Genomic DNA, 20,226 nt, shown 5'->3' with positions numbered 1-20,226 from the left:
AAAATATAGTGTGTTTGATTTTGATGGCAAATTTTTAAATATTATTTTTTATCCCATGATTACTGTTATCACTTGAAATTTACACCCTTATAAAGTTGAACAAAACTTGATATTTCAAGGTAACATGGAAGTGCTCCTAAGTTGTGGGAAACTTAAGGTTTGGAGTGAATCTCTTGATATGGTTGACTGTTAGTTTCTTAACACACTAAACTATTGACTTCTCAAGAAAAGGAATAAAGAAATTGAGAATAAAAGGACTGTAATTGGGACTACAACTAAAACATGAAAACTTAAAGCTTTAAATTGCACTAACTAAAGTGATTACCAACTTAAGCAGAAAATAAATACTTTCACCAATACTTAGCTCAATTATTGAGACAATGAATAACCAACTCACTAAAAATTCACTCATGCATAAATATTTCATTAACTGGTTACAAGTTGTAATCACTAGGAAGACAAACATAAATATTCATAAAATTGGTTCTTGTGTACTTAAATAACATGGTTAGAAACCCACATATTAACAAACCACTTACAAGGAGGGCGTAAAAGTATGAGATAAAAGCTGCAAGGAAAATGATTCACATACAAGTTCATGAAATACTTAACATAGACAAAAAATAAATGAGAAGAATTGAATTGAATATAAAATAGAACACGATTCAACTTGATATTTATTCATCTTCCATAAAAAAAACTTGAGTTACAAAATATCGAGAAATAAGATAAAGGATCACCAAAATCACCAAGTCTCCAAATCCATTAATCATAATTGAGAAAAAGAAGTGAATAAAACTCACTAAGTACATCCTTTAAGAACCCTAGGTTGAATGCAAAAAAATAGTCCCTAAAATAGGACATAGAACTTCATAACATCAAGTGTATGCCCACTGAAAACTCCACTAAGTTATAAGTAATCTTGTGACTCATCAAGAATAACTCAAGAAATGCTCCAATTAACCATAAAGAGTCTTCAACCACCTTTGAAATATCAACTAACCCATAATATATTCCCATGTCAAATCACCACCCTAACTAGCTAGTCAAATCACGAATGAAAGCCTATCTTCTTTTACTTAAGGACATATGTCTCTATTTTGACTTTGAAGCCATCATATCAAGAGTAATAAGGTGTAACAATAAGGCCTTTGACATTCATCTTTTTTGCATTTTTTAGATTACATTTTAAAATGATTTATACATAACATCATTTAATAATGTTATTTTTTGATGAAGATATGCAAAAATTAATTCAAAACAAATACAAAGCAGATAAGTGTGAAGCCATCATCACCTACTATAACCACCCATGGCATGCATAGGAAAATATGAGTAATAATATCATATTAAAAAATAAAGGAAGACCTCAAAGTTTTTTTTTAAAAGGGATTTAATAGGATATATTGAAGCTAACAACCCTAAATACATGCATTTTTCAATTTGAAACTTTTAGAAAAACATAGTTGAGAGGGTTGAAATCCTAGCTGAATTGAAAGCTTGAAAAGGTGAAATTTGGATAGATCTTAAGACTTGAGTAGTTGTAAGAGCTTGGCTTTCATTATTTTCACACAAAAGTTGTTGATGAGCAAAAAAATTAATTATTTTTGTTCTCTCTATTGATATTTTGGGTGACTTATCCATTAACTTTGAAATAAAATAGTAGAAACCTAGGATATTTTTTGTTTTCTTGTCATGAAATTATTTATTGGGATATTTTCCTTCTTCTTGAGCCCATAACATTCATTTCCTATGTCTCTTTTCCATTTCTTAATTATTTTTCTATAGGTTTCATTTCATACATTTCTTGTCAAACTTGCTAATAGAGGCTTTGAAGAAGATTAATGAAGGGAAATGTGACCTATGCCTTGCTAGATATGGAATTTATATTGAATAATTTTACCTTTTTTTTTTTTTTTTTTTTTTGCATATATCAGGTTGCAAATTTTCAGTCCAACCTTCAAATTTACAATGAAACACTTTTATATTTCTCCTTTATCTCACCATACAAATGGATTTTGATTGAATCTTCCCCTATAAACTTGAAATCTACCTAGACTATACTCTTATTGTAGTTGGTTTGTTCACATGCTCTTTGTAGCCATTGTCTTGCTAGTTGCATGAGAAGTTTTCCTCTATTTTTTGCTTCCATAAGAGACCATATTTGTCACAAACGATTCCTCTTGAATTTATAATAGACTCAAGGCTTTGTAAATGACTCATACTATTGCTTAAGAATTGTATCTCATAAATCTTGTGGCTTAGCCTTCCACTACTTTTGCTTCTTGTTGTAATTTTTACCACTTGGAGTCCCTTGATTAGCTACCAAGGCTTTCATCTTGGAAGACTAGAGAATTCCCATACTCACTAACCTTTCATGTTCCAAGACTAGCATTCCTGAAAATGACTCAAATGAAGGCTTAGTGAAGACACTACCCATTGTTAACTTGTGAGTATTATAACTGGCAACAAAAGTGACATGTTTAGGAGGAAGATGAGTCATCACATCTTTGATCATCTTTCCATCCTTGATGGGTTGACCACAATCCTAAAGTTGTGCCCTATGCATGTCTACTTGGGTAAGATAATCTTTGATGGTGTCAAAATTCCTAGGATCCAATTTGAAAAGATTTTCCTCGATGGTGTAGGCCATATCTTCATCTACTATCCCATATAATGCTTCAAGTTTATTCCAAACTTCTATTGGAGATTAAGGTTCCTGATGTGATATTTGACAAGATCTAAGATATTCTTTAACAAGGTTCCTAGGGCCATTTCTTGTTTTTATGCCTAGTATTCTTTATGAGACTCATTAGCATCATCATCAAGTTTCTTTGCTACACAAGTTACATAATGCAGTAAACCTTTTTTTACTAATGGTTCCTTTATCTTTTCTTTCCAAGTAGCATAGTTATGTTGTATTAACTTAGAAAATGAACTCATAATGCAAAAGAAAGAGCACAATATCATGGAGACACAAGAAGACAAGACACACCCCCACTTTTCACTCAATCAAAGAATCCACCTGCAAATGAATGCTATAGGCACTTTATATGTAGTGCATTTACAATAAACCACTTGTCAAACTAGAAAAATGTGGACTTCTAATTTTTCTATTTACAACCTCCTCTTGGAGTTCAAATTTGGTACTTAGCAATGTAGCTCAGATGTAAAATTTTGAAGTTTGATCAAAGCAATATAATGCAAAAAAGGACCTATATCTAAAAGTGGAATTGCTTTCCACATAAACCTATAATTTGATTACAGATCTAGAAAGTAGACAAAGAATTAAGCACTTAAAAAAAAAATAGAACCTAAAAATGTGTCTAGATGAACATGTACAGAGCATTTGAAGTCACAAAGTGTAGGATTGGATAGGTGCAGCCACCAAAAATTGAATTTTCTGACAAATTTGAGTACCGAAACCAGAAAACAATAGCACCACAAAAAAATTTAGGCAATTTTAGCCCAAATAAAAAAAATGCAACTAATTTGGAGTCCAAATGACTAAGATATGGCCTCCCGAAGTTGGATTGTCAAATCAAAACTACATATGGTGAGAGGTTTGCAGAGGAAATTGCTAGGTTAAATTTGACGTCCAAATGACAGTCACAATAGTGCAATTGGGCTTGCTTTTGATGGTCAAACAACCATCAAATTTAAGATAGTGAAATGGTGATCTCAATGAAAAAAGACCAACCATGCTTACGTGGAACTACGGTCAGTGATGTGGCATATCCGTGCTAAATGGATGCTAACATATAGTTCTTATGGCCTTCACGTGGTGCTTGTGTGTGGCCAAGTGGTGGATGATGTGGTGGAGTTGTGGTGGTTTGCATGGTGCCAACTTGGTAATTATAGTGGCCGACAGAGGTTGACGATCAGTTTGAAGTGGCAGTGGTGAAAGAGGGGCAACACTGTTAGGGAGCTTGCTAGAGTTGATTCACTAGTGAGAGTTTGCAATCATTGGTAGGAGGTCATGGTCGCTGGTGTGGAGGAAGCCGATGGTGGGTGTGGGACTTTAGTCCCATAGTCATCATTTGGTGTCCATTGTGCTTGTTTAAAAACAAGGGGCTGCTGGATTTGAATTGGCTAATAAGTCATCACTAGTAGCTTCACTAGGTTGTGAAGTATGAAGTCTGTTGTGGAATTGTAAAGACTATCATTGATGGAATAGTAAGCTAGTTATGAGGAATATTTTGGCTGTGGGTGCTAGGATTTGACTACCTGATTTGCCAATTCCACAAATCAAGACTTTGAGTTCTGATTTGCAAAAAAAAATTGCCTCAAATTTGACTATAGCCTAGGGTAGGCAAATTTATAGCCAAAATTCACCAAATTGACTCTTCAAATGCAATGGTGAGGTCTTCTTTGGCTCTAGACACTCCCAATAGCTACATATACTCTGTTTGAATCATGGTCCTACAAGAGGTGAAGCAAAAATGCTCTCCAATGGTTATGTGAAGAGAAGCTCCCTCAACTATGATACCATGTAAGAATTTTCCTTAAGGAAAAATAACACTAAGATCAAGAAGCTCAAACACTAGCACAATATGGACCAATAATGGATGACCAGAATAACAATAATGAGCATATCATATGTACATACACACTAGAAGTATCTATATATAAAGGCATCTAGAATGACTAGGAGTCAGAAAAGTGATAAGACTCACAACTAAGCACATGTCCACCAAGAGTGGATTATCCTCCATTGAGCACAGGAGTTAGTACAATGATGAGAGGATAAGCTTACACAGGTGTATCTCATAAAGAGATGTTGTAGACACCATGTGCTCAATTAGAGTGCAAAAAACTATGTTGTCTACATGACAACTCATATGAATATGCAAACTCCTGTGTTGTCAACAAGACAACTCATATTACTACACACATACTCCTAGATGTCTATATGATAAATAATAAAATAATGCATTTAACCTAAGTAAACTTAAGTAAAGTGTAATGATAATTAATTATTTACACTAATAGATTTCAACTTTATAAAAGCATATTAAAATAGGCATAGAAAATACAAGCCGAGGGATAACATTATGTCAGCCTCATAGATCTTATTCTTCATATCAGCTTTGTGTTCTTGTTTGTTTAGTAAAATTTGACCACCTTCATTATGTTGAATTGCAGTGTTCTACATTGAGAACTTGTTTGTTTTTTTGAGACAATTATAGAATTCCATTGGGTTTTAAAATGGAAGAAAAAAGTGATAACGAAGAGAATGGCCTATTTCCAAGCAACTATGACATGTACATGGGGCACATAGGCATTCAAGACCTTGAATGAAGAAGATGGTAAGACAAGATTAGTCGAAAAGAAAATGGTTATGTGTGGTCTTAAGAGTGCTCTTTACTCTCTCTTTATAGTGTACTTTTCAATGTTAGGTATTTGTTATTGCAACTTCATGAATCTATGTGGTTTTTCCTGCACAAACCCTACACATTTATTTTTCAAAATTTCAAGGGAATCTAAATCTTGCTAAGATCAAAGATAAAACCACTAGCATGAAAATAGATTTTTAACAAGACTCGTTCTTTTCTATATTAAATATCATATATTTTTCCCTCATGAAAATTATTTATATTTCTTATAATTTATTCTGTAAATAAATTTTAGCAATGTTTTTATGCTTTTATTTGAAGTAGATTCTATCATTTTGAAAGAAACCTACCTACCAGGTTACCCTCCTCACTTTAAATCAATACATTTTTTTATTAGAATGGATCCAAAGAATTTTCTAGCAATAGAATAAACATGAAAGTTTAATAAAGGAGATGATCTTAGAAGCTTTTATCCATTGTAATAAGTGTATCTATAGAAGAGACTTCTTCTTATGATTCTAGGACCTATAAAGACAATATTTCAGCCTTGTTGCTAAAGTTTATCCTATTTATTCCCATAAAATGAAGATGATCAAAATTAGAATAAGTCCATATTTGTAGATACTTATACATATTCAATATGTTTAACTTCAAAAAAATTATATTTTATAAGAATCTTATGTTTAGGCTTGTAGTTGCTTCTCATTGCAATTAATATATTTTGTGAAAAGTGGATTAATTCAATTGAAGAAGTTCACTTAATTTTAGTCATTTAAAAAATTAACTATTTCATAAAAGTGGACAATGAAAATAAAAAAAATATAAATGGAGGAAGGACTTAGGGCACATTCAAAATTAATAATTCATTAGATACTAGTAATAAGTATCCACCATTCAAAACTAAAAAATGAAGTAGCTAAGTTGACATTTGAGAGATATCCAATTGTATTGAGATTCAAAGATACAAAGTTTTAGTTTTTCACTTGAATTTTTATTTTTTAAAGTATTTTTTTATTTATTTTTTATTCATATCTTCGTTTTTACACAAATTATGTACATATTGTCACTTCAATTTTTATTCAAATTAATTTTCCTTCTTTAAATTTATATTCACACAAATGCAGTTTTTCTTCTTTAGAATTTAAGCTCATCTACAATAAACATTTTTTTTTTAAATATCTCTTTCTTTAAAATATAATTATAATTAAATGATAATTTAGAATTGAACTAGAATTAATATCTGAAAATGCTAATAATTATAAAACTAAAAAATAAACAAAATTAGATAGCATATCAAGAATTGTATCTTACACCATGTTTTAATAATGTTGTCAAAATGTATGAAGATGCCACCTTTCCCAATAAAAATGTCTATTAGATTTAAAAGTTTAAAATTAGAATACCATAATAAATAACATATACAATTTATTTTTCCAATGTATACTATATAATATATATCATAATATTAACATAGATTTTAATTAAACTTTCATAATATTAGTTACACATATTATATAATCAAACTAGAATATTATATAAAACAAATGAATTATTTAATAAATAATATAATTAATAAATAGTATAATTCTCAGCTTTATCCTTGCACCCTTCAAAGGTGCACGTGCTAGTCTGATACCAACTGGATACAACCCGAATCTTTTACACGTTAGATAGTCAAATTTATAAACGAGCATAACGTTAAATTTCATCACATTATATTATTCATGTAACATATACCCATTACGTCTTATTTCTCACAGAGAATAGTCATATTTGTAAACGAGCATAACGTGACCTAATTTTGCAAGTTAAATACTATATTATTCATTACGTGGCATGACTGAATTTGTGCCTAATTTTGTCAAAGTTACATTTCACAACATCATACATGCAAATGAGCATATGTGGCACAGTTGGAGTTGCTATTTCATTTCAGACAAATTAAACACCTACAACTATGACTCCAGTTTTTTCTCTTGATTATAAAGATGTATATGTCTTGAACAACAGCCCAGGAAGTTTCCCACGTAAAACAACAGCCCCCCATAGCTATAGCTTACGCTGTTTTATTTTTTTCCATGGAAGGGCTATAAATTGGAGTGGATGACATTCTTCACCACAACATAGAGAAACATTATTATTATTTAACATTAATAATAATTCAAGAGGCCCAAAATCATGTCTCTGCCTTGCTCTACTCCTTTGCCTTCATATTCCAGTGTGTTTGAACAGAAGTTTATATCATTTCATAGGCCTTGTTCTATTTCTATCCATCATAACCCTTTCACCAAAACATACCCTTTACGCCTTAGAGCTCCTCAAGCTTCGACTAGAATGATCAAAATGGCTTATGCTGGTAGTGATCATGAAGGCATCACACGTCGCACTAGAAATCATCACCCCAACGTGTGGGATGATGACTTCCTTCAATCCCTCTCAAAAACATATGATGTAAGACTACTTTCACCTTGTTTATTACGTTATTGCACTCCTTATCCTTTGGGACTTACCAGTCTTGTTGCTTTGTTTTTGTTTTACGGTATTATCAGGCTCCCTCAAATGTTGAACGAGCTGAGAGGCTGATTGAGGAGATTAAGAGCATTGTTCAATGCTCTTCCTCAAAACACTTCATCTTCAGATGATCTCTATAAACGTCTTTCTATGGTGGATGATGTTGAACGCCTTGGAATTGACCGCCATTTCCAAGCTGAGATAAAAGAAGCTCTTGACTATGTGTACAGATATTAATTAAGTTTCTACTATATGTGCAATTGGAATCATTTGTTTTGAATCACATCGTTCACTATATTCTTTAGTCTCTTATATTGCAGGGTGTGTTTCTTTATAGAATTGTTTGAGTGCAAATTTTCTTTTAGTTTAAGAATATAAAATATGTTTTTCAAATTTTTAATTTTAGGGAAGAAGATCAAATGAATTCCTTTCTTTATTTTGATAGAGAATATTATTTTTTTAATATAAGATTTGAGGAAAGGGCGGATGGCTTAAATATCATACTAATGCTTGATTCCTATGCTAAGGTTTGTTTCTTATGTTAAAAGTGATAAATAGTCAAAGTTGGCTTATTTTTTCAAGCTTAATTTCTGCCTTGGTAGCTGATGTTTAAGATTGACTAGGAAAGAGGGGTTTTGGATGAGTTCAAATGTGCTTGGTGAAGTTATTAGGGATCAAGTCTTTTTCAATGCAATGTGTCAACATCATAAGAGATGAGATTGGGATTGTGCTTGATGCAAACTTGGCAAAGGGACACCCCTCTGTCATTAGCTCTTAGTCGAAGAGGTTCTGCTTGTGGCCTATGCTCCCATGTCTCATAGCTACACTTCTATGAGTTATAAAATCCTCCATCCAAGAAAGGGGGAGGTGTGGAGGCTGGAAATAAATAATAATAATTACACGTGGCTCTACAAACTAGTGTCATTTGTTTTTTGTCTTTTTTTCTTCTCTATTTTTTTGCAAGAATTATTGCTAACAATTTCATTAAAACATTCATTTAAGATGTATGCTAAAAAATAAACAACAATGTTTAATTATCAAAAGGTCAAAAGCATTGCAAATTGTTGCTAAAAGGTAGCTACATTAAAAGACTTCTTCTTTTACTCTATTCCTAATATTTGTAACATGTTGTTTGAATAGTAGGTATTGGAATGATATCAATGGTATTGGGTGTGGTAGAGAAAGTACTTTCACAAATCTTAACACCACAGCCTTGGGTTTTTGACTTCTTCGTCTTCATAGATATGGTGTCTCTTCAAGTGATATTCACAAATTTGTTGAATTGTAAAACAATTGCTTATGTTGTTTTTTTATCTTCTGACTTAATGGCCTTTTATGATTTATGAATTATTTTGGACTTAATTATAAAAGGCTATGATCATGTATCTACCAATATTTTTCTCATCCAATAGGTGTACTTATACTTTCTATTAATAGAATGTTCACATCAATTCATAGAATAAATGAATAATTTATTTTTAAATGATCAAATTTAGTTTCAATGTTTAGTAGAATATACTTTAAAAATAAAGTGGGCACTCTTATAATTAAATTATAAATGTAAAATTATGTTTTTTTTTTGTATTTTCAAATTGAAAGATTTTTATAATTATTTATAAAGTATAATTTTCCTTCCAATTTTATTAATTATTATAGTTGAAATCTCAAAATACCAAATATCAATATTAACTATATTACAATTTATATTAACAAAGGATGGAGTTGTATCTAACTTGATGTCATATTAGATATGTTGTTGCAGTTCAAAGATAATGATGGAAAATTTGTATGCTCAAATATTCAATCAAATGAGTAGGAGCTAAGGAGCATTTTAAATTTATATTGAGCTTCACTCATTGCATTTCCTAAGGAGCAAATTTTGGATGATGCCAAGTTCTTTTCTAATACATATTTAAAACAAGCTCTACCAAACAATAATAATATGAATATTATGAAAGAGGTATAATTGATAAACTTAAATATATTTCTTCGTATTAATCATATCAATCTATTTATTAATGGGAATTCTAATTTGTATGGTGTCATAGGTGAAATTCAATTTAGAGTATGGTTGGCATACCAATGTGCCTAGATTGGAAGCAAGGACGTATATTGACATATATGGAGATGCCAAGACAATGAATAAGTAAGTCTAATATCTTGTAGCATACTAATGATATTCTAATTCAAAACCTTAAGATTATTTATTTATTTCTAAAGACACAATATAACTTTGTATTTTAGTAGAAAATAAGTTTGTATTTCTTAATTTTCTTAAACTTGTCTAAGATATTCTAACATTATAATTTGGAATTGTTGTAGTATTTTTAACTCAATTGTTTTGGAACTAGCAAAGATGGACTTCAATATGATCCAATCAATTCAACAACTTGAACTTCAAATTCTCTCAAAGTAAATATTTTATGCTATGAAAGATACTATTTTAGTTTGCTTCTTCAGTTATTTAGAATGTTTTTTATTGTTTGATTACTAGACAATCATATTTATTCAGTAATGTGTGAATGTTATAGATGGTGGATAGAGTCTGGTCTAGCTAAATTGGAGTTTGCTAGACAACACCATGTGGAATTTTATTTTATAGCAGCTACAGTGTGTATTGATCCAAACTATTCTACTTTTAGAATTGGGTTTGCAAAGATGTGTACATTTATCACTTGCTTGGATGATATTTATGACACTTATGAAACTTTGGATGAACTTAAACTCTTCACACAAGCCATCAAGAGGTATGTACAACTCACAAGAAGATATGAAACATATGCATGCTAAATATTTAGTTATTATTTGTATAGGAAACATGGTTTCCAAGCAACAACTAATAGATTGATAATAATATTAAGTAGACATAATATGTGATTAACTACTGAAAAAGAATAGTAAGTAGACATGCATTGCTTTATCTTTCCATATCTGTTATGCACTTTTCATACATTCATATTGTGATAATAGATTGTCTTTTTCTTAATGAAGGTGGAATTAAGCATCAATGGAAGGACTTCCAGAATATATGAAAGTGGCATTCAACACCTTTGATGAGGGTGTAAGGAGCATGGCTCGAGAGGCTCAAGAAACTCAAGGAAGAGACACACTTGACTATGCATGTAAAGCTGTATATTTGTGAAAATAATTAATTCTCTATATGTGTATTTAATATTATATCAATATAGAGAGTGTGGATAAAGTATTTAGTTTAACTAATATATTAATTTCACCAATTTTTTTAGTATTATTTGAATATTCATTACTAATTATCTCATATATAATTCATTACAATATTGACCATAATAAGTAAGAGTGCAATAATTTAAAATAAAATTATTTTATTTAAAAAGGAAATGAGTTATAATATAATCTATATATAAAATACACTTACTCAGATGTTTATATATATATATATATATATATAGACACACACACACACCGTTTTATTGCATTGTATGACACGGATGTGTTTTAAATAAATTGTTTCGTATATTTTCAATTCATTAAAATCTCATTCTCAATGTAATTAACAATATATATTGGGTTGGAGAGGGTTTCCCCATTACTTTGTATTTTTATTTTCTTGTTTACCTTTTTATATTGTTTTAAGTCATAACCTTATATTACTAATATCTATTCTTAATTTGCTTCATATTCTAATCAATTTACCCTTTTCACAATGTCTAATCATTAATTTCATCATTGATCCTTTTAATCTTTTTAATTAATTAGTCATATTCTTTAGGGTAAATAACCAATAATTTATCCTCTATACTAAGTCATATGTCATATGCCATGATAAATAAATATAATTTATCTACCCCCTTTGAATTTATTTCAAAATTAATTTTAATTGTTCACTTTTTCAAATGAGAGAATTATTGAAAATTTAAAGGTCCAAATATTCCCTCCTTCTAATTTTCCTCCACCTACTAATTTAACCTACACTTCCTATATTCTAGCCCACACCTTCACTTTCCATTTTCTTAGTAGTTTAGCCTCCCTTGGGAATCACATTTTTCTTTATGAATTGAATTTTGTCATAAAACTCATAAATATGACAATTTCCAATTGCAATATGAGACTTTCCAAATTGAAACTCATCCAATTATTATAGCCTTGTCATTTACTAAAATTAAGTTCTCATGCAATCTTGACCATTGATTGAATTTAATCTTATCCATTAATTTTCAGTTCCAAAAATTTTAAAATTTTCTCCATTGCTCTTATTTATCAAACCACAAACTTTCAAATATATTTTCATTATTGGCAATGTTTTTCTTTCATTTGTAGATTTACTTTGTCAAAATGTAAGAAACAAATGATCAATCTAAGAAGAAATAATGTGCATTGAAGTCCAATTAAGAGAGTTTTTTTGTTTATTTATGTTCTATTTCGTGCACTTTGTCTCAATTCCTTTAATGGTTTGATTAATATTTAGTTTGCATGATTAATTAGGCTTTGTGGTGATTTATTAAATCTAACAATTTTTATTTTCGTTTTCCTAGTTGAATGTTTTTTAAAGACTTTTCTAGTAATTTATTTACTTCAAATTATTAATGTTGACTTGGAATATTGCTTTTGTACAGTGGGAAGCTTGTATAGATTCTTTCATGCAAGAGGCAACTTGGCTTGCAACAGGATATATACCATCTTTAGAGGAATATTTAGAGAATGGAAAAGTAAGCTTTGGATCTCGTGTTGTAACCTTACAACCTATACTATCATTAGATGTGCCCATCTATGATGATATTATAAAATAAATTGATTATCCATCAAAGTTCAATGATCTTTTATGCTTGGCCCTTAGGCTAAGAAATGATACAAATACTATCAAGGTATGCATATAAATTTAGATAATTCAACAAAATATTTAAAATATTGTATTTATTCATTCATATAATCAATTAATTTTTTTTTAAAGTGATTAATTTAAAATTTGATAAAAGTATAATGGTTTTATTGAAGGTTGAGGCAGATTGTGGAGAAGTAGCATCATGTGTGACATGTTATTTGAAACATAAGCCTAGATCTACTGAGGAGGAAGCATTAGAGTATCTCAATTCTTTGATTGATGAAAAATTCAAAGAATTAAATTGGGAATATTTAAAGCCTAATAATGTCCCAAGAATAAGAAAAGATCATGGATATGCAATATCTAAAGGCATTCAACTTCTCTACAATGAAAGAGATGGAATTAGTGTCTCAAGCATTGAGACAAAAACTCTTATCACCAAAACCATGTTTAAACCAATACCTATGTGACATTTTAAATAGATTATATATACATTATCAATAATGAAATAGTTTCCTTTTATGAATCTAAAACAATTTTCAAGTGGTTTACTAATTCTTTGTACATGAGGTTTACACACACTTTAACAAAGTAATACTTTTCTTTCAAAAATATAGTGTGTGTGATTTTGATAGGAATTTTTTAAATATTATTTTTTATCTCATGATTACTATTATCATTTGAAATTTACATGCTTATACATTTAAACAAAACTTGATATTTCAAGGTAACATGGAATCACTCCTAAGTTGTGGGCAACTTAAAGTTTGGAGTGAATCTCTAGATAGCATCGACTCTTAGTTTCTTAACACACTAATCTATTGATTTTTCAAGAAAAGGAATAAAAAAAACTAAGAATAAAAGGACTGTAACTAGGACTAAAACTAAAACACTAAAACTTAAAGCTTTAAATTGTACTAACTAAAGTGATTACCAACTTAAGTAGAAAATAAATACTTTCACCAATACTTAGCTCAAGTATGGAGACAATAAATAACCAACTCACTAAAAATTCACCCAAGCATAAATATTTTATTAATTGGTTATAACGTATAATCACTAAGAAGAAAAATATAAATCTCCACAAAATTGGTTGTTGTGCACTTAAATAACATGGTTAACAACCCACATATTAACAAACCACTTACAAAGAGGGCATAAAACTACGAGAAAAAGTTGCAAGGAAAATGATTCACATACAACTTCATGAAATGCTTACCATAGACAAAAAAAAGGTGAAGAATTAAATTAAATAGAAAATAGAACATCAAACTTGCAATTTATTCATCTTCCATAAAAAAACTTGAATTACAAAATATCGAGAAATAAGACAAAGGATCACTAAAATCACCAAGTCTCCAAATCCATTAATCATAATTGAGAAAAAGAAGTGAATAAAACTTACTACATACATCCTTCAAGAACCCTATCTTGCATGCAGAAAAATAGCCCCTAAAATAGGACCTAGAACTTCATAACATCAAGTGTAAGAACACGCAAAACTCCACTAAGGTATAAGCAATCTTGTGACTCATCAAGAATAACTCAAGCAATACTCCGACTAATCATAAAGAGTCTTCAACCACCTTTGAAAATTCAGCTAACCCATACTATATTCCCATGTCAAATCACCACTATAATTACGTGGTCAAATCACCAATGAAAGCCTATCTCCATTTGGTTAAGGAAACATCTCTAACTTGACTTTGAAGTCATCATATCAAGAGTAATAAGGTGTAACAATAAAGCTTTTGACATTCATCTTATTTTGCATTTTTAAAATTATATTTCTAAATGATTTATAAATAACATCATTTAATAATGTTATTTTTTAATGAAGATATGCAAAAATAAGTTCAAAACAAATACAAAGCGAGTAAGTGTCAAAACATCAACACCTACTATAACCACCCATTTCATGCATAGGAAAATATGAGTAATAATGTCCTATTAAAAAAAAAAGAATACCTCAAAGTTTTTTTTTTAAAGGGACTTAATAGGGAAACTCTAAATACATGCATTTTTCAATTTGAAGCTTTTGGAAAAACTTAGTTGAGAGGGTTGAAATCCTAGCTGAATTGAAAGCTTGAAAAGGTGAAATTTGGATAGATCTTAAGACTTGATTAGTTACAAGAGCTTGGCTTTCATTATTTCCAAAAAAAAATTGTTTGATGAGTAAAAAAATTAATTATTTTTGTTCTCTCTATTGATATTCTAGGTTATCTGTCCATTAACTTTGAAAGAAAATAGTAGAAACCTAGGATATTTTTTGTTTCCTTGTCATGAAATTATTTATTGGGATATTTTCCTTCTTCTTAAGCCCATAACATTCATTTCCTATGTCTCTTTTCCATTTCTTAACGATTTTTCTATAGGTTTCATTTCATATATTTCTTGTTGAACTTGCTGATAGAGGCTTTGAAGAAGATTAAGGAAGTGAAACTTGACCTAGGTCTTGCTAGATATGGAATTTCTATTCAATATTTTTACCATTTTAAATTTTTTTTTTTATCATATATCATGTTGCAAGTTTCTGGTCCAACCTTCAAATTTACAATGAAACACTGTTTGGATTCTCCTTTATCTCACCATACAAATGGATTTTGATGGAATCTTCTCCTGTAAACTTGAAATCTGCCTAGACTATACCCTTATTGTAGTTGGTTTGTTCACATGCTCTCTATAGCAATTGTCTTACCAATTGCATGAGAAGTTTTTCTTTATTTGTTGCTTCCATTAGAGACCATATTTGTCAGAAATGCTTCCTTTTAAATTTATGTTAGAATCAACCCTTTATGAAGGATCATACTATTGCTTAAGAGTTGTACCTCACAAATCTTGTAGCATGTATGTGACAACCATATTAAAAAGAAAATACTCTCAACATTTTTTGACTTTGAATGACTTTAAACCCTTTAAAAGGTTTTTTTTAGTATCAAATATTTTCATGGCACTAATAATAGCCATATTTACTAAATTTTCTAGTGGCTGGATCTTTATTGGCAAATGTTCTTTGCCAAGTGAAAACAATATTTCCTCAATTTATTCCCAATTCTTCCCTAAACTTGAATGGATTTTATATGATGGATTGCATTCCATTCTAAATACCAAAATTTGTTGCTTTATTTCACTAGATTGTTTTGGCTTCTCAAATCAACTTCAACCTTCCTAGACATACAATTTCTTCTCTTGAAGCTACTTTTGTGATAACCATTCTCTATTTGTGATAGACTTGATTAACTTTAAAACAAAAGTTTTTAGGCCTAATTCATAAAGCACCAAACTCTAGCCAAACTTTATGCTTTCCTTTGATATTTCTAGATTTTGTTTTATTGAAAATTATTTTCTCAAGGTTATAATAACTATAGTTACCAATATGATGGTTATCCTTTCATTTTCCTGATGTCTAATTTACTTAGTTTATGGTTCTCTTTGCAACTTTTATATTTTGATGCCTTCGATTTTAGTATCTTTTGTGATGCTAGAGTATGAAAAATTAATTTCTTTCGATTCGTTATGATTGGGGTTTTCAAAAAAATTGTATGCATTAGTTGGATCTTCTATTTATTTTGAGTCATCTTTGACTTATCGTTGGCAAGATGGTATCCCTTAAAGATATTAACAATGTTTTCTTTTCTTTCTTTCGGAGTTCTTAGTGGTTGTGGTGTCTTGCTATCATTCGCTTTGATTTCCAACATTACTTTGAATATTATAAATGTATCTGTGATAATGAAGATTCTAAAAATTTGGCATTTCACAAGAACTATAATCTTATTTGATGCCTAAAATTTTCTCCATACATATGGCCCGACCACTATAGTCCCCTAGAATATTCTAATTTTCTTTATTTTTTCTTCTACCTCTTTTTTTCTTACATACAATGAATGTAATTATCCACATGCATTCTTATTGGGATCCTCTATTAGTTAGTAACCATACATGAATTTTATCCCTTCCTAATCCTTCTTGTATAACTATTGACTTTAATGAAAAAGGTTATCATTTATGTTTTCACTTTTTGGAGTTGCATATCTCCTACAATAAATTAAAAGTATTTTGAGGACGTATTTCTCATACTTTCCTATTTAATGAATAAAGTATTCTATTTTGCAATACACAGTTTGATATACATATATTACTCTTTCATGTAAAATCATTTGATTGTTTGTTGATTGCATCTTTACTTCCTCAATGTCTTAAAGAAACTTGATCTCGTGATTAGCATTTGTTTTCACTATTTCTCCCATGTATACCCCCATTGAAATAAAATTATATCTCTTTGTTGAAATAAGTATATGGGAAACAAGATAATGGTGAATCAAGATCTTAAACTTTTATCTTTAGAACCAATTTAATTATTTAATTAATTCATATCAAATTCATCTCTCAAATCTATGATTAAAATTGAAGTGAGACATAAATGAAATATATCACATCCATAAAAAATTCAACATATAACACAATTATTTGGTTACCCAAAAACACTTTAAGGTGAAGGTAAAACTGGGGTGGGCATGAAATCCACAATTTTTCATTGTTTCAACAATAAAGTTAACCTAATAGGGTTACAATATTTGATCATAAAATATGATCTACCATGTGAGGGCTCTGCCCTATTAAAATCTTAAGAGACTATTAGGTCTTACCTTGTTAAAGGATTTTACACTCACAATGAAGTAAGGACTCTATTAGGAGATTTACATAGGCCTATTAAGACCACTTTGTTAAGAGATTTACCATGTCTCAATTAACAATATTTGATTTAGTACTTGACCCTTAGTTCATTGATCTGATTCTCCTAATTTAATAACTCTGCTCAATCCTTCACTACTTTGATTGTTCTATGTTTGCCCTACTCTCAAACTTCATCTTTGCTCCTTCACATAAGGATACTTCTCCTTATCTCTTCTTCCTTCTTAATACACTCACAATCTCTCTTATGATTCTAGGGTTAGAATCTTCCTTAAATAGATATTTTGTGAAGGTTCTAGATCTTGATTGATGATTTACACTTCATTGTCTTTTTTTGTTTATGTCCCATTTTCTAATTGGTTGAATCGCTCACCTAGGGATCATTATCTTCTACAATGACATGCAATCAAAATATTAGTTGGCTCTTCAAATATTAAATATTGTAGAAAAATTGGTCAAAATGGTATACATATGAGTTTGTGCCATTATAAATTCTCGTATCAAAATTGGACTACTCAACACTTGAATGCTTTGACACTCGGTCATGCACAAACCTTTGTGTTATTACTCAGATTCTTTATAAAAAAAATCTCAGTCTTGATAAATTATAAATATGCTCAGTCTTTATTGTATTGCTCGGCTCATACTGTATTGGTTGGCTCATATATCTTCCTAGTCTCTACTAAATGCTCAAAAATCACTATCTTGCTCGATTTAAGCATTGTATGCTTGACCTTTACTAAAAAACTCATTCATAGTAATGACCTTGTAATCTTGCCTTATGAATGACTAAGTGTTTGGAAACTAATTGACAACATAGGCTTAGAGCTCAATAATCTCCCCATTTGACATTAGTGGCAAAAACACTTTTTCATGAAAATATTTTGTTAAAAAATGAGTACTCCCCTTGAAACCATAATGTGATCTTGTAAAATCTAATATCTAATCTTTGATCTGCATATTTACTCTTGTCATCTTCTTTTATATCCTCATATTTCTTATCATTCCCATCATAATCATTCTTCTTCACCCTTGTTTTTGTCACTAATCACTAGTACATTTCCATTGATTTTTTGACGTAGATTTTCGACCAAGTGCCAAATTGGCCTATGAAATCTTGTTTTTTTTTTTTCTTGATTTGGTCAAAATTTTGACCAAATTGAGTTAGTAGAAAAAAGGAAAAAAATGCATAACATTATCTTTTTCATGGGAGGAGTTAGTTCAATGAGCTCTACATGCATGTGAGCTATTTGAGGTAAGAAGCAACCATTTTCCACTGATCAATCCCCTTAAAGTGTTGTTTATTTCATTTTGAGTTGCCATTGGATATTTTTTTGTTTACATATGCATTTCTTGGATGGTTTGTAGGTTGATTAAGTTTCTAATGTAGACATTTGACAGGTTTTAGTTGCCATTGTAGAGATTTGATAGGTTTTGAGTTGCTATTGCAAATGTTTGATAGGTTTCAAGTTGCCATCACTAAGCAGTAGAAATATGCTAATTTTCTTATCGCATAATGTATTTGGCAAGGGTTTCATCAAAATGATATTATGCCATTTATAATTGGTTGGCTTGTTAATAATTGTACAATAATATTTCTAGTTTATTGTCGTCCCATTTCTAGAAATATGCCTACAAAATGCAACTAAGTGTAACATATGAAGCCTCTATCATATCACTATCCACTCACTTCAAAGATATTCAAGTTACGCATTTTTGAATGAACAAATTGTTGGATGTTCTTTCATCGGTAGTAATATAGATAGATAAAATATTTTAGATGATAAGTGAAATTCAATATGAATAGTTAATAGATTATTTACTTTGTTACATTGACATCCTAATAATAATAAATATAATTAATAATCTTCTCTACAAGCTAAAATAACTCAAATTTCATGCTATTTTACTATAGCCACCCTTGTGATAATGTGAGTTTCCTTGTTGAATATAGTGGCTACCTCCCAACCTTCAATATCTTAGACACTCCAATCCTTGGAAATTTCTGTTAGCACCCCAAAGATGATTCCATGCTCCAAAATTCTATACAAACAACAACCACCTTTCTCACGGGTTTCCAAACTATTGCCTCACAGTTATTACATGCAACAATAGATTAGTTTTTTGATTTGTGGTCAACAATGGGGTAGGAAGTATGGTCTATTGGGAACCAATATAATGGTATTATAAACAATCATAGGAAGCCCTCTCATCCTTCCTAATTCCATACAATGAAATGTGCAACCAAAAAGATAATATTGTACTCTGAAATGGTTCAAAATTTACTATCTAAATAATGAATTAAGAAGATCTTGGTGATAACCCTAAGATACTAGATAAAACATTCAATATAAAACTACATTTTTGTGTATATAGGAAGTTTAATGAATACCAAAACCATGAGATATGAAGAAGAAACAATGAGTGTCATTTAAACATTAGTACATAACCATGAGTAGTGAGCTCTTCTTTTCAATCACCAAATGATGCTATATTCATTTATAATATCAACAGTAGTTCTAGATTTTAATTTCTATATATAAGAAACTTAATAACCTCCATAACCATGAAGTAAAAGGGAAGATAAAAGGATTGTAATATAAATACTAGTATATCAACAATATTACACAAAAAACTAATTTCTACTTCAAAAACTATACACAAAACCTTTCATTTACCTTCTCCATATCTCCCTCTATATCAATAACATGAGATTACATTGATTTATATCATAACATGAATTTTCACCTCCATAATGGCTTGAAAAATATGAATGATTGTTCACCTTCTACACTTTGTCAATTTTTGCAAAGAATTGTTGACCACATTGCTTAGCAATTTTTACACTTTTTTTTCTACATTTTGCATTTTAAGTTGTAATATACTTTC

The 20,226-nt window shown here is 29.9% G+C and overlaps 1 pseudogene; it reads left to right on the top strand.

The window, feature by feature from the left end:
* The first annotated feature begins 7,649 nt into the window (after positions 1 to 7,649).
* On the top strand, positions 7,650 to 13,115 carry LOC149571748 (alpha pinene synthase, chloroplastic-like; annotated as a pseudogene).
* Positions 13,116 to 20,226: the final 7,111 nt, after the last annotated feature.

The sequence above is a fragment of the Cupressus sempervirens genome, chromosome 2, assembly GCF_028749045.1.
Source record: "Cupressus sempervirens isolate cs-2001-9-10 chromosome 2, ASM2874904v1, whole genome shotgun sequence".
NCBI classification, from domain to species: Eukaryota; Viridiplantae; Streptophyta; class Pinopsida; order Cupressales; family Cupressaceae; genus Cupressus; species Cupressus sempervirens.
This window is presented reverse-complemented; position numbering and strand designations above follow the sequence as displayed.